Raw genomic sequence first — 14,823 nt, 5'->3', positions numbered from 1 at the left:
GGAAATATCTCGAAACGACGACGCCATATGGTGTTGTGCTAATGGTCGGAAAACACTTTAATAAATTGATTGTTGATCACGTATTGCAATTGGCGCGAAACTGTATCCTAATCTTGCAAATTGCGTTTAAATCTTTAGGCGGATCTGAAGGTTTTTTCACTAATGTATGTATATTCTTAGTAATAACTGATAGATAGGTGAGTTTATTTAGGCTGTTTTAATTTTAAGGGATAAATATATCCCTTTCCAACCCGAACGGATTGCGCAAATAATACCGATATTCATTTCGCTTTTCGTTAGTATTTCGGTTTCGGTATTATATCGATTACGGTATATCTTTGCTGGAATAATACCGGTATTAAAATTATATCGGTACAAAGTGCCTGGTTACGAGTCTAAGGTGAATAAAGATATGTGTTGCATAGAGTTAAATTATAATTATTTAATAACTAAATATAAAAGCCTTACGGTGGACACAAAATGTGATACAGATCTTGTCGGATGATTAGAGCATTCATCTGTACCTGAGCCAGATTTTCAGCATTTAATTAAAGAATTTTACAAATGATATATTCATAATTATACGAATGGTTAAAAATCGAAAGACAGCTTGTGAACAGAAAGGTGCATTCGTGAATGCGTGTCCATCTCAAATGCCTTAAATTTAGTTTGAACACGGGAGCCGCAAAAATAACGTGTCACCACCTTTTTAATTTCTGATTATACAGATTATAAAGATACATTTACGAGTTATTTACTCAAATATACAAATGTATCACTCGCGAGAAATATTATAATAACATTCGTGCAAAGTCCGACTAAATGCCTCGGAAGAAACGACAGAAAACGATTACTTGTATAAACTAATAATGGTTTGTCGCAAAAGTAATTTCGATTTCTTAGTAAGCTATACGCGTATATTTGGAAACTCGAAATTACTTCTGCATCAAGCCAGCATAAGAACCAGCTGCTTTCGGTGCTCCGTATATATAAATCCAGTGTTAAATAATCAATCTATCCACCTCGTATCTTCACGGCGGCCATATTTCGGAAAAATCGAGCGCCCCAAATTCGAATTGCCTCGGCGCAGCTGGGGCCGATTTTCCGAGGGCCATCGTAACGGGGAATCGGTAAAAGGAAGCCATTCGCGGCCGCCCGATTCCAGGACTGGCCCGGCTGAATAATTGAGCGGAGGTGGCAGTAATTCAGGCCGCATTAAATAGAGCCTCGGCGGCGCGGCATGCACGCTGTCCTGCGACTTCCGGCTCGAACGATGGGCGAGCGGGGGACGGGGGCAGACGTTCCCTCGTGTCCGGAGGCAGCCTGCAACGAAATCGGCGGCACGATCGGTGCCCCCGTTCCTCGCCCCGTGCACTTCGCCCCCCCCCCCTCGCCCGACCTGGGAACGCCGGCCACAGATACATAATGCATACGCGGCCGATATTATTTTTCCGCCGGTAGTATATCACGCGAGGAAATTACAAGACCGCTTCAATAAGTAATAAATAACCATCCGAACAAAGTGGTTGGTGTGGGGGCGTCCCGTAACCCGTAACCCGTAACCCGTATCCCGTAGACCGTGGCCCATAGCCCGTGTAGCCACCGGCGGCGTTTTCCCTCCTCTTTCTGCGCCCTCCCACGATTCTTCCCCCGCTTCCTCCTGCCGCCTCCCCCCTCCCTGGTATTGTTAGCACGATGATACATTGGATTCCCCAACGTTCAGTCCCTTCGGATATACAAGCTCGCCCGCCGCCGCTGCTGCGCTCTAGCACAGTATGTAGTTCTCTCATCGGGCGGAGAGGACGAGAGAAAGCGAGAAAGAGAGCGAAAGAGAGAAAGGGCGAGAGAAAGGGGAAGCGAAAAAGAGAGAAAGGGCTCCGCGCCGAGAGAAGAGAGAATCCACCGATACCAGGCGGTCGGAAGCGTTCCCGACCCGACCGGCTCTCTCGACACGCTCTCTCGCGTTCTCGAATTTCACCCCCGAGGAGCAGGAACGATTTTTCTTTCCCCTTAGCCGCGTCCTCTTCGCTGACGCTTCCTTCTCCTCGACGCACACAGCTCCCGAATCCTGAAAACGTAGCCAAAACATAAAGGCGACCCGGATTTAATTGGAAATTTGTGATTGACGGTGTTCGCGGTCCTCGCTAATTACGTGTCTCGGTTTGCAATTTCGAAAATTTCGAGAAACAAAATGGCGGATGAGGGAACGGAATAGGCGGGTACTTGAAAGAAAAAAGGGATTTGATTCGCAGAAAAATTGGTAATAGCGTCTGTTATACCGTCTGTGAATTTTAACGCTAGATTTACAGAACTAATTTTTTCATTTACGATTATTCATATCGTAAAGATACACTTATGAGTGATTTATTCGATTTATATGTTACTTCCGGCAAATGTTACAATAACACTTGTTAAGAATCAGAATAAATGTCTTATTGTTACTTTTATAAACTAATATGAAACAGCTGTTTTTTCTGCTCCGTAAATCTAGCTTTAAAAAAGTCAAGGTGATCTGACATTTTTCGAAATTTCTATTATTGCTGTATGCTCTCTTCAAAGTGCTCGTTGATTTTTATCGCAAACATTTGTTTTGTCAGATTGGTGTGAATGCCTCAAAAATCGGCGGGACCGTCATGATGAACACCCCGTATTTAGAGAAATTAATAAAGCAAAATAAACGAAGTTGTTATGCGTGTATCACTAAGCCCCTCGATTTTAAAAAACAGAAATGTGGATCCAGTATTTACGTTATGAAAAATGTTTAAACGTTGTTTAAACAGAAATATAACATTCGTTCGCTGTTCACTGCACGTTTGGCTTGGAAAAAACTCTCCAAAACTTGTGTAACTTTACTCGGAAACATCGTCGAATATTATTCATAATGTTAGGAACAGACGTAGCGTAAACTGCTAGCATGTAACCGCTACTAACATACGTTGCATTGTACGAAGAGACGGCGCGAGTGAACCAATAAACTAAATGTCAACTTATCTATACCAACGGCATGCATTTCGCACAATTAACTAAACTATGGGATTGTTGCAAAAGTATTTTCGGTTTTTGCAAATAGATAGCTTATGAGAAACCAAAATTACTTTTGGGACAATCCAATATTTTCTGAGAAATGTTATCGCCTTTACACTGAATAAGTATCACCTTGTCCTCGTTTTTACAGCTGCTTAGCCGGTGTTTACGCCATAATTGTAGTATAAAATAGTATAATAGTATGATATAATAGTAAAATTATAAGTAATATAAATAACATATAACTTTACTATTATATCATACTACTACTTTATACTACAATTACAGCGTAAACACCGGCCAAGCAGTTGTAAAAATGAGGACAAGGTGATACTTATTCAGTGTAAAGGCGATAAGTTTTCTCAGAAAATATTGGATTCTTGCGAAAGTAAATTCGGTTTCTTATAAGCTATCTATTTGCAAAAACCGAATCTATTTGCAAAAAACCTTGTTACTTATATTAAGTAATATAAGTAACATAATATAAGTAATAAGAAATGATATGAATAATATAAATCAATAGTAAAATTGTAGTATAAAATTACGACCATCTTCTCCTGCATCCCATCCCAGGGACATCGATAAAACATCTTAGTACCAATCAAAAGCGACCGCTTGCATATTTTCTGTTTTCTAATTGTTAAAAATATAAAGACATCTTCTTGAGAAGAATAAATCCCTCCGTTCAAGCTTACACTACACTAAAAACAGCGAAAAGTAAAAAAAGTCTCGGTCGTGTCATTCTTATAACAACAGCACGCGTTGGTCACTTTTAGTGGTCATAAGTTCAGTGTTAAATAACGGTTAAAATGAACCTACGAGAAAATTCATTTTCAGGTGTTCTGGCCAGGTTTCCAGGATTTGGGACCACCGTGCGCGGTGTCCGCCGGTTTCCATTCTCCTGTCGCGCCCGACTGCTGTAACGCTGTAACGTTGTTATACGCTTAATTGCCGCTGCTTCGGAGCAATTACGCCGTGTACAGGTGTTTCGCGGGTAAACAAATGTGCGAACGGCGGACGCGCGGGGTCGAAAGCTCGGTAATTGACGCGCAGGCGGCAAGCTCAAGGATGTTCATTGGAATCTTTCGAATTCTATTTTAATTCACGGCTACTCGAGCAAATTACGAATGCGTCGCGGACAAACGCGGTCGTCTGCTCGCGCGGTCCACGGCGTTCCGGCTTACGTAAAACCGAGTTAACGTTACGGCCAGTAATCTATGCATTACATGAGCCGGGTACGTGGCAAAGAAGTCCAAACACGTGTCGAAAGTACAATCGGCCTTTCTAATTTTAGCGTGCACCATTCTGCCGCTCGATACAGAACCTCTGTTTGCTCGCCGGGAGTTTCGTTGCCGGCCTCGATAATTCCCGATTCATTGTTCCTGGTGGCAACAGCGTCAGCCAGAAAGGAGGGGCGGAAACTGGCAGCTGCGGTCGTCCTCGTTTCGCGATTTAAATCTCATAAGCGTGATTTATCGTAAATACTCGGCGCCCGGTCGAGCCGGCGCAGCGGCAAACTTTACTCTCGTCTCCCTTGTTTCCCGCGGAAAACCGACTTGATACAACCTCGATCGCGTTTCCAGTTCCCAGACGACAGAGAGTTCAATCTCTCGCGACGTCCAGCTTGCCGGACTCGGCCTTGATATTGATAAGGTAGTTGGGTCGGTTGTGGCCACATCGAGGATTTATATGTATTTCGAAGCAAGTTTTTCTTATATCATGCATCGCGTAAGAAGTGTAAAAAATTTCAATAGATTATTTAATACCTTCTGTTTTGATATCTAAATTGCAATAGGGTAACAAAATGATTTGTATGTAATAAAATAATTTATTTCGGTACAAGAATAGTAAAATACGCACTTCTCACAGTTTGTATTTATATTTTATATTTATTAACTTTTTATCCATCGAATAAGACATATTATGATTAAAGAATTATTCCAGTGCAAGTATAGTAAAATACACTTTTCACAGTTTGTATTTATATTTTATATTTATTAACTTTTTATTTATCGAATCAGACATAGTATAATCAAAGAATTATTCGAGTGTAATTACAGTAAAATACGCACTTTTCACAGTTTGTATTTATACTCTATATTTATTAATCTTTTATTCATCGAATAAGGTATATTATGATTAAAGAATTATTCCAGTACAAGAATAGTAAAATACACACTTCTCGCAGTTTGTATCTATACTTTATTAGCTTTTTATTCATCGAATGAGATATATTATAAACAAAATAGAGGAATAAAGAAACGTGACGTGTCTTATTCAATAGATATAATGTTAATTACGCCCGAAAACAAATCACAGTTGGTGAACAACCACAGTAGAGGTGGAGAACCATCGATAGTCGGCAATATGAAACGTTTCCGATAGTTTGCAAAAAGTATCGATGACTCTCGATATTGCTACAGTTCTGTTCTCTATAGTATCGCACATAGTTCTCTATCTTTGATAATACAATGAGAAATACGTACAATATTCGTTCCACAATATAATAAAAATACAATAATAAAAGTGCAGTACAATGGAAATATCTGCAATAGGCTTTACAAGTTATGGCAATAGCCGAAGGTTTTTTCATTTAAAAGAATGAGACTGTCGCTATTTTTTGTTTCAGCCTGGACCGCCTGACGGATATCAATCCTGCTTTGCTAAATATTCTTTCAGACTCTACTTCCTCTGTAAATGGTAGAAGTATTTAAATAACTATGTTTTATCGAAATGGTATAGAAATATCTAAAAGTTTATTCAAATAATCTTCGAATATATTGACTATTCTGATCGGAGCCAGTAAGAAAAACAATCGATACTAATGATTTATTTTTCAATTTATGTTCCCCTGAAATAACAGTAGCTTCCCGGGGCTGAATACAGCAACGTTGCCATTCGTGAAGATTAACATCAAATATAATATAAAATTTAAAAGATATAAAAATATAAAATTTAATAAAATATAAAATCAAATATACAATAGCGTACAATACGATAAAATATGTACAGACTAAAACAGATATCGTGAAATGGACAAAAATAAAATGTAATCGACTAAAATGGTGTAGAATGATAAAAGTGGATGAGAATAGTAATAGTTAGTGGATTGAAAAAGAAAAGAGTTTCTATATAATAAAATAAGATAAAATTAAAAGACTTTCTGAAGTCTTCTAAAACTTTCTATGTTTTCTAAATACATTATTGCTCATCACTGACGATAGAATTAAGATTAAAATCAAAACGCAGCATAAATGACAGACGTTTAAGTCGCGAGATAAAAATAAGCAGTATGCCATGAAATGGGCTGAAATAAAATAGATTGGATAAATAAAATACAATAAAATGAGACAGTTCTCCACCTTGTCCCCGCAGTAACCGGCTCCACTACCCTATACGAGAATAATAATACAGATGGCCATAAACGGTGCACCGCAACCGGTACATCCACCCTATCAGCCTCGGTCCCGGCATCGGCCTCGGCCTGCCTCCCTTCCGGTCTTCCCAGTTCCCTCATTTTTTCTCTCGTCCCTTGAACCCCGGTCCTCCCACTCGACTCCACGCTCTACCCTTTCAAAACTTTTCTACTCGACGTCCCCGAAACTTTCAAATCACTCCCCCGTTTCCCCAGGAGCTTTTTAAAAATTCATCCCCCGGCGCGGCGCGAGTCGCGACGAGGCGTGGCGAGGCGAGGCGAGGCGAGATGAGGCGCTGGCACCCGAGGTTGCAAGAAGGAATCGCCGGAAGATGGTTCACGATCTTCGCCCGGGACGAGCCGAACGTTTAATTTGTAATTGAAATGCCAAGGAACCGCTCGGGTCCCGGGGAATGGACGATCGAAATGGCGGCTGCGATGCCGTAGGAGAGAGGTCTTCCTTCGTCGGTAGGAATTAATACTTCTGGAGGGCAGAGCGAGAGAAGAAGCGCCACGCGGTTATAATGAATTCGATGAGGAACGGCAGAACGGCCGCTCTAGCCCGTGCCCCTCGTTCGAGTGTTATCGATTCGATTCATTATCAAGGTTTAATTGCGCCATAAGAGCAGAGCAGCGCGAGAATTATAGCCGGCGTTATTAACCTCTCTTAGTAACCGTTTATAATTTCACTTGGACCAGCGGCTCGATATTAACGGTTTGATATCCCAACCCCCTGTTATTCCTCTTTAACAGTCCTCGTAGAAATTCATCGATACCGCGATATACTCCCTCGGCCCAATCGTTTCTGCCCCTCGCGCGCTCTTTTTTTCCCCCCCACCCCTCTCTAATTTTCGCTCTCGCTCGTTCCGAATACGCGCGATCCTATAATCGACGAGCATATTGGGACGCGCGAACGAGATTGTCGATCGATCGCATGCCCTCCTGCCCTCTCGCATTCCCGATCCTCTAACGCGTCGAGCTGTTTTGTTCAATTTTTGCCACACCCTCCTCTCTCTCTATCTATCTATCTATCTATCTCGCTCGCTCGTTAAATCGCTGTTAACGACACTCGAATCCAGACAGCGGGCATTACGTGTAAATCTAATTCGATCGTCGCCCGAATCCCCGCTCGCTATTTTCATTTCCTCGAGCCAGCTTCCCGGAATTTCCTGTGGTCGTTTGAAGTTTCTTCTCAACAATTATACAGCCTGCTTCTCGCCTAAAGGAATTTGCCAGAAATATTTTCGTAAAATCAGATAAGGGTGTCTCCATCGATTCGTAAAACCTGGCCGAGCTAAAATACGTTAGACTATTTTACGTTTATGGAAGAATTAGATTCTTCTTTTATAAACTTTTCAATGTTTGGAAGATATATATGAGGAAGATACATTTGACGTGTTTTTTAACTTATTTACGGGTAACCATCTGGTTTTACAATAACAGAACAAAAACGTATCGTATTTGGAACAACAGAGAATCAGCGAATCAGTAAATTAGGTAACAGTTTATGAAAAATTGTCTGTTGTCACTGATATTGATTGTCATTGATTTTGTAGCACAGTAGAACCTCGGTTGACCGAACTAGATTTTCCCTCGTATTTTATTATTTAGATTTTCGATTATTCCAAGCGATAACGATGAAACTATAGCAGGTCCTCGATTAAGCCTCGACTTATCATCCCGTACTTTTGTATTAATAATTTATCGTAAATAAAAAGAAATGAACTGTCACTTTTGAACACGGATAATCGAAGTTCTCTACTGTATTTTTTACCGTATCCATATGAAATTCGGCCTATTCAATTCAATAATATAAAAATTACTTTGATAAATAATATACGATATCCCACAAAAGTGTTCGTACACCATTCGAAACGCAATAATTATTTTAAAACTGAACTAAATGACTTGAATGATTTTTTAGATAGAGGGACCAGTCTAGTATACGATGACTGAAATGCTCTTTATTTCTTAATTTTGCTATTACTTGGAATGACAAATAAATAAAAATCTTTCGTTTTTTAACTTTTTTATCCGAGCCTATAATAAAAATTTAAAAAATGTCTTTCGTTAAAATCCTTCAACGCCTCTGGTTCGACTCTGAGTTAACCGATTTCGATCAAATTTTCGGCACGCGTATAACTTACCGAGATCAGCAAAAGGTTATTCTTCAAATTTTTCTAATAGGCTTAGATAAAAAAAGTTAAAAGACGAGGGTTTTTAATTTTGTCTTCCCATTCCAAGTAATAGCAACATTTAAAGAAATGCTTTCCAGCAAACGACTAGTAGACTAGGACTGGTAGACTAGTAGACTAGTCCTGTTATCATCTAAAAGAAGGTTCAAGTCATTTGGTTCAATTTTGAAAAAGTTATAGCGAACACTTTTGTGGGCCACTACAGCTATTTACAGCGGCGCCTCGGAGTCGTTACGCCAATGCAAAGCGTTATTACATCGTCCTACGTGCAAGACGGTGAACCAAGCCTGCGAGTTTGCTACGGCCGTTTTCGCGATCGAGAACACGAACGAAGATACGGCGGGACGATTTCTTGACTTTTTCTAATCGCGTCGGCGCGCCGGTCGATCGCGCTTAATCCACGATTAAACTCCGCTTCAGGCGCCATTAAGCCGGAACGAAAGGACACCGGATCCGGCATCGGGATATCGGGATATCGGGATATCGGGCCGAGATAGACGCGCGATCGATTCTCCCTTTAAGCCGGGCCTTGACTCTTCGGCCATTCACCGGTTCGCATCGTCCTCGCTGCGTGAGCGCGAGCTTTACCACTGTCAGCCCGTCGCGTTCCTCTCTGCGAACGGTTTGTAACCTAACGTGTGTATCCCTCGGTTCCAGCCGATACACGGGATATCGGAGGTCGGTGCGTCCGAACAGATCCCGGATTAGATGGAAACCGATCTCCGCAGGATCGACTATTTTTGCCGGAAACGGCGGCACCGGAATCTCTGGCCCGGCCTGTTTGTCTCTGCCAAGTTCGCTTCCACGGTGACCGATGGTCCTGCGGACCGATCCGATTCGTCCTCCAACTCTTCATCCTCGAACCGAATTTGTTTCCATTGAAAAGCTTCTTTTTAACCGGTCACGGCACCGTCCGTGTCCCAGCTGCTGCACGTTTCCACGTTCCTCGAAATCACGATGGTTGAGTCACGGATAGGGGCACCCGACGTTTCGGATTCGGGTCGGGTCGGGTCCGGTGTTCTGTTCGGGTTCGGGTCGGGACCAGGGTACGCAGGAAAATAAGTTACATCCGAAAAAGTTCTTTGATTCTGACACAACCCCGTTTGGACATTCGAGGTGATAAAAGACGATAGAGGAGCAACTAAAGTTATAACAACATAACTTTCCCAATTAATATAAGTTCCCTTTGCGATTAATTAATCTCCAATTGTATTTACGCGATCGTTTCGTGGATACGAATAGAAAAATATCAAATTGACCTATATTTATTTTGCATGAAATTCCGAAATTTTTCTAATATCGACGGTTATTATTAACCACATTCATAAACATTACATTATTTTAATAATTATGTGTTTCACTCGATGCAGCCTGACGTAAAAAGGACAGATACGTTGTGTAAAACATTATATCGCAAAATTGAGATAATCCTGTGATTACTTCGACCACTGTAAATAAACTCCACAAATTATTTATCCGAACTGCTGATTCGCTGATATTCCGTCGGTCCTGGTATATACGTTTTTGTTCTGTATCGTAAGAATGGGTGTTTACCAGTGCGTACAAATAAATTAAAATACAATTAAAATGAACTCATAAATAAAATTTGAGTCGCCTTGAATGGAAGCTGATGGCGGTAACTACCCCCAAGCGATTTAAAGCAGCGATAGCGCGAATCTTCTCCTTGCCGGCGTTCCAATGCCGCCTGAATTACGAGCATCGAATTCTACGTGTTCAAACGCATAAGAAATTGGAAGAGTCTCCCATTGATCATCGGAGCGCAGTGAGGAAGCCGGGATTCGTCGGGCAGCCTGATCAGGGTGCATCGTTATTGGCTAACTAGACCAGGACGGTAGCAAAGTAGCTGTTCGCCGGAGGCGGAAGCGAAGCTGTCGGTACCCGATAAGGCCTATCCCTTTGCCTTTCCGTTCCGGCACGTTGAATGAAGGCCTCGTTTTCGGGATTGTCGCGAACGCCACCACGGAACGGCCCTCCTCTTTTTTTTGACGAGCCGCGCCCCGTTGCCAAAGGATACAAATCACCCGCGGTCCGATGAAAGAACCGCGGAAGAATAATTCCTTTCTCTCGCGTATAATAATCTCGCCGGTGATCTCGTTCCCTTTTCTTCGCCGCGGCCCCGACTGCGACTCCGACTGCGACTCCGACTGGGACCGTTGGACCGGCGACGAAATTAATACGCCTCGTTCGCGAAAGGCATCCGGCACGGATTCCTTCGCGCCGTCTTTCAAAAGAACTATCCCGCGAAGACGTTAGCCACAATGGCCGGGGAACCTCGTGTTCGAACCGCCAGCCGGCTTTATTACGAAATCCTCGGCCATCGAGCGAACAGACCCTCGAGACGGGAAATATTTATCCGGGCTGTCACCGGCCGGAATTTCTTGCCGCCGTGGAACGTATTAACCTCTTGGTCCGCGATTTACTTTACACCGATTACGCTGCTGGAGAAAGATGTTCCGACCTAGAGCATTATTTCATGTTTGGTTTCGTCGTTCGAATGCCCCGCGAAGGGATGATACACGCGTCAATCGGACACGCAAAGCGTGTTGGTATCAATCGCCGATTGCGACGCGCCCGTTTATTTATTTGTTTACTTATTTATTTATAAATGGGTTAAAACCCTTTGGCATATTGATATGGAGATATTGATTGTATGCAGAGCTGTTATTAGAGGCGAGCAATCATGTTATATTGCTTCTAAAATTCAGAAGAGAAGCGAACACATTTTTAGAGAGACGCGCTGAATCTATTTATATTGAGAAATATATTGTTTAGGATGTCGAACTGGCCATAGTTGGTTCTGTGGAATTCTACCAGGAGCATTAACCCCTTGCCATACTTCGACGAGTCTGACACGCGATGGAAATGTCTAGTAATAACCTGTTCGGTATGAATGCCATTCCAATCTCTTCAGTCTGAACAAAATTCTGATTTCTTCTCATCAATATTTAAACATTTCAGTTAAATGTTGACGCACAATGAATATAACATATCTTTTCAATCGAAAAACTTTTAATTATTGAAACTATGAAGAAAATGGCACGGCAAGGGGTTGAGTGAAGTTCTCAGCGACGTCCAAAAGGTGATTACCATTTGCTATTAATTAATTAAATAATTGCTATTTAAGTAAATAGAACTGATCAAATATCGGGACAACGATAGAGGCCGTTTAATACTTTGAACGCGAAAAGTAGGTCAAAAAGTATTTTACGTCTTTCATACGACGTTATTAGAAAAACCATGATTCGATAAATACGATTAATATTACCCTGACATGGGGTATTGGAGCCAGTTACTGTGGAGTGACTATTTACTGTGGCCATAATCCACTTTATATTTATCGAATAAGACATATTACATTCCTTGATTTCTTTATTTTGTTCAGTTTTCAATAAATAAATGTAATAATGTAATATAAATTTTTTAATAATTTAAATAAATGTAATAAATCGCGTTAACGAAAATCCGCATAAAAGTTTTCATTCAATAAGAAATAAAGGTGACAACAATTTTTTGTTATGAAATCATATAATTTTTTTATGCAAATCGATGCATTTTCGCATTTTCTTTCAGAAATTCTTAAGGCGTTACGGTCGAAAATTGATTAGCTTAAAAGTTATGATTTTTGTCCCGAACGCCCATATAAGCGCCCCATTGTGCGGCGGCAGTGCTATAGATCCGACGCGAAACTCAATAGTACCGTGCGCTAGAACGAACAAAAAGAATGCGCTGTTGTTTTTCGAGAGCCTACAGAATCGCGTTATGAGAGAAACATTTGTGTATCTCCCACGGTTAACCGTTCTTTCAGCTGCACAATCGCGCGACACGAATTTAATTTCGGCTTCTCCGCGCGCCGGAAGAAGAGAGAGAGAGAGAGAGAGAGAGAAATGTAAAATAAAATTCTGTGATCGCCGCGCGCCTCTGAGCTGTGCAATTACATTATGAGTCGCCGTCGGACGACGCTCGGCCGGAAGTCGACGATGTTTCGGTAATTCAATTGGCGACCGGTGAAAGCGAAGCAAACAGGGTATCCAATAAAATTAAAAAGCTGCCGGAATTTTCAATAAACGATCGCGCGGCCATGCCAATAAGTGTCCCGATCGAAAGGTCTAACCGCGTTAATTTGATTGCACGGCTTTTTTCCCCGATGCCCGCGCCGTTCGCACCCCGGCGAACACATCGACGTGCCGGCAGATTTTACGATCACCCGTGTCGGTGTGGCCGCTATCAAGGGCGTAATTTAAATGAAAAACTGTCCACGCGCGAGGACGACGCGTTCCGATTCCGCACGCACGAAGCGAGCCCTTTCGGCCTGGATTCGACACCTCGCGCCGCGCGATGCGACGGGAATCGCGAAAAAATCCGTCGTCGCGGACGTAACTGGGTTAGCTTCCCGATTTATCGGCTGCGATGAAAATATACCGCAGAGAGATCGATAATAATACGGAAACGGGCCGCGCGAAGTACTAGAAGCTGGCACTTCGCCGCCGCGGTGCTCCACGAGGCAAAAGGCACCCGAAAGCGGTAAAAAGACCAGTATCGTGAGTAGACTGCGGATTTTATGCGTTTATCAAAGAAATAGGTTGGTAAAATTTCGAACAATGGAAATATTAAAAGAATTTATGGACAACTATGTATCAGTTAGTCTACGGTATAGTTAGTTTACCGTGTCTCAATAAAAGAATACAACTACAGTGAATCGCAAAACGGTTCGAACACCTTTTAAAACGCAATAACAATTTTCAAACTGAACTAAATGACTTGAATTTTTCTTTTTTGAAATATCAGTTTTTGTTAATTTATATGCTATTTAATATTTTTATGTTCATTCTTGATTTACAATACATATTTAATGGAATTAGATAATTTAATTCGCGCCATAAGTGTTCGGTACAGTCTTATCTTTAATATGCAACAACAAAATAAGCTGCTACGAGGCTCCAAAATTCTTTTGTATTGTATATTAAATATTTGTTCTTGCACATGTAATATTTGTGTTTTATAATTGGTTTGTTCATTATAAATGTTATTGAATGAATTGCTAGAGAAATTGGGCATAATTACGGAATTTCAATTATAGCGCGTCGGTGAGATCACGTGCGTTTCTTGACGTTGTCTTAATGACGTCCATTCTACGTCCATTTTACGTCCATTTTACGTCCGAACGTCTCACGACCTAAACTGTACGTCCACCAAGCGGACCATCGAAGTGACCGGTTCTATATTAATTCTACAATTAGATCTCGCAAACATCGCATATAATGTTGTTATTATTTTAAAAAAAAATCAAATATCCAATTCTTCGACGTTTTCGTCCTTTCGGATAGATTTCGTGTTGAAAGAGTCTAATATAACGTTAGACGCCGAGGGATGTAAAAGAGACGATGCGTTCGAAAAGATTAATTAAAAGCACAGCCTTTAACAAGATCCTGGGCAAAGATCCTCTCACATTTTAATTTCTGCAATCGTCACGAAGATCGTGTAATTATTTTCCCGCAATTCCTTACGGTTTCAAGGCCGTCTTTACATTCGTGGAAAGCTGCAGAAAATATTCAGCGAAAAGTCCCGCGACCGACTTTACTCTCGCGACGGGTTCGTTTCAAACGCGTTGATATCATTTCGAAAGTACGACCGCCGGCAAACACGGATCGCGGTAATGGTAAAGATAGTTTTCCATGCTCGAGTGTATCAAGGACCCCGGCGAGGAAGGTCGCCTCGTAAAAGTAGCACGATCGGTCGACCGGCGGAGGGGCGACACTTTCATCTCGGCGATGCACAATTCAAGGGGCACGCGCGTCGCGACGCAATTAAAAATACGACGGCCGTTAAATAAATGACGTCCACGTAGAAAGCCCGCGACATCATTGCCGCGAAGGCCAGCGGTTCCTTTCCTTTGGCGAGCTTCGGTAAATAAGCTGTGCGCGGCTCGCCGCGCGGAGAAAACCGGCGCGAAGGCGACGGTACACGGCGACGCCGCGAAAAACAACTCCTCCGAACGGAAACGAGCTCCGGCTCCGCCGCTTTGGCGCGGGAGGGCGGGCTGTCGACCCGACCTGACCCGAGTCCCGAGCCAAGTCGAGTCCCAGTCGGTACGAATCGGGTCGACTCGCGACCCTTTACTCGAGATGCGTGAAATTCGTAATAAGGTTTCGTGGCTTGACTTGCCGTGAC

General features: G+C 42.1%; 1 protein-coding gene across 2 annotated transcripts in view; it reads left to right on the top strand.

The window, feature by feature from the left end:
- Positions 1 to 14,823, top strand: part of LOC117219237 (kin of IRRE-like protein 1) — a 690,910-nt gene that overhangs the window by 347,391 nt on the left and 328,696 nt on the right. The gene's annotated exons all lie outside the window — the stretch shown is intronic.

The sequence above is a fragment of the Megalopta genalis genome, chromosome 2, assembly GCF_051020955.1.
Source record: "Megalopta genalis isolate 19385.01 chromosome 2, iyMegGena1_principal, whole genome shotgun sequence".
In the NCBI taxonomy this organism is placed as follows: domain Eukaryota; kingdom Metazoa; phylum Arthropoda; class Insecta; order Hymenoptera; family Halictidae; genus Megalopta; species Megalopta genalis.
The sequence above is the reverse complement of the archived record's forward strand: the minus strand, read 5'-3'. Positions and strand labels throughout refer to the sequence as shown.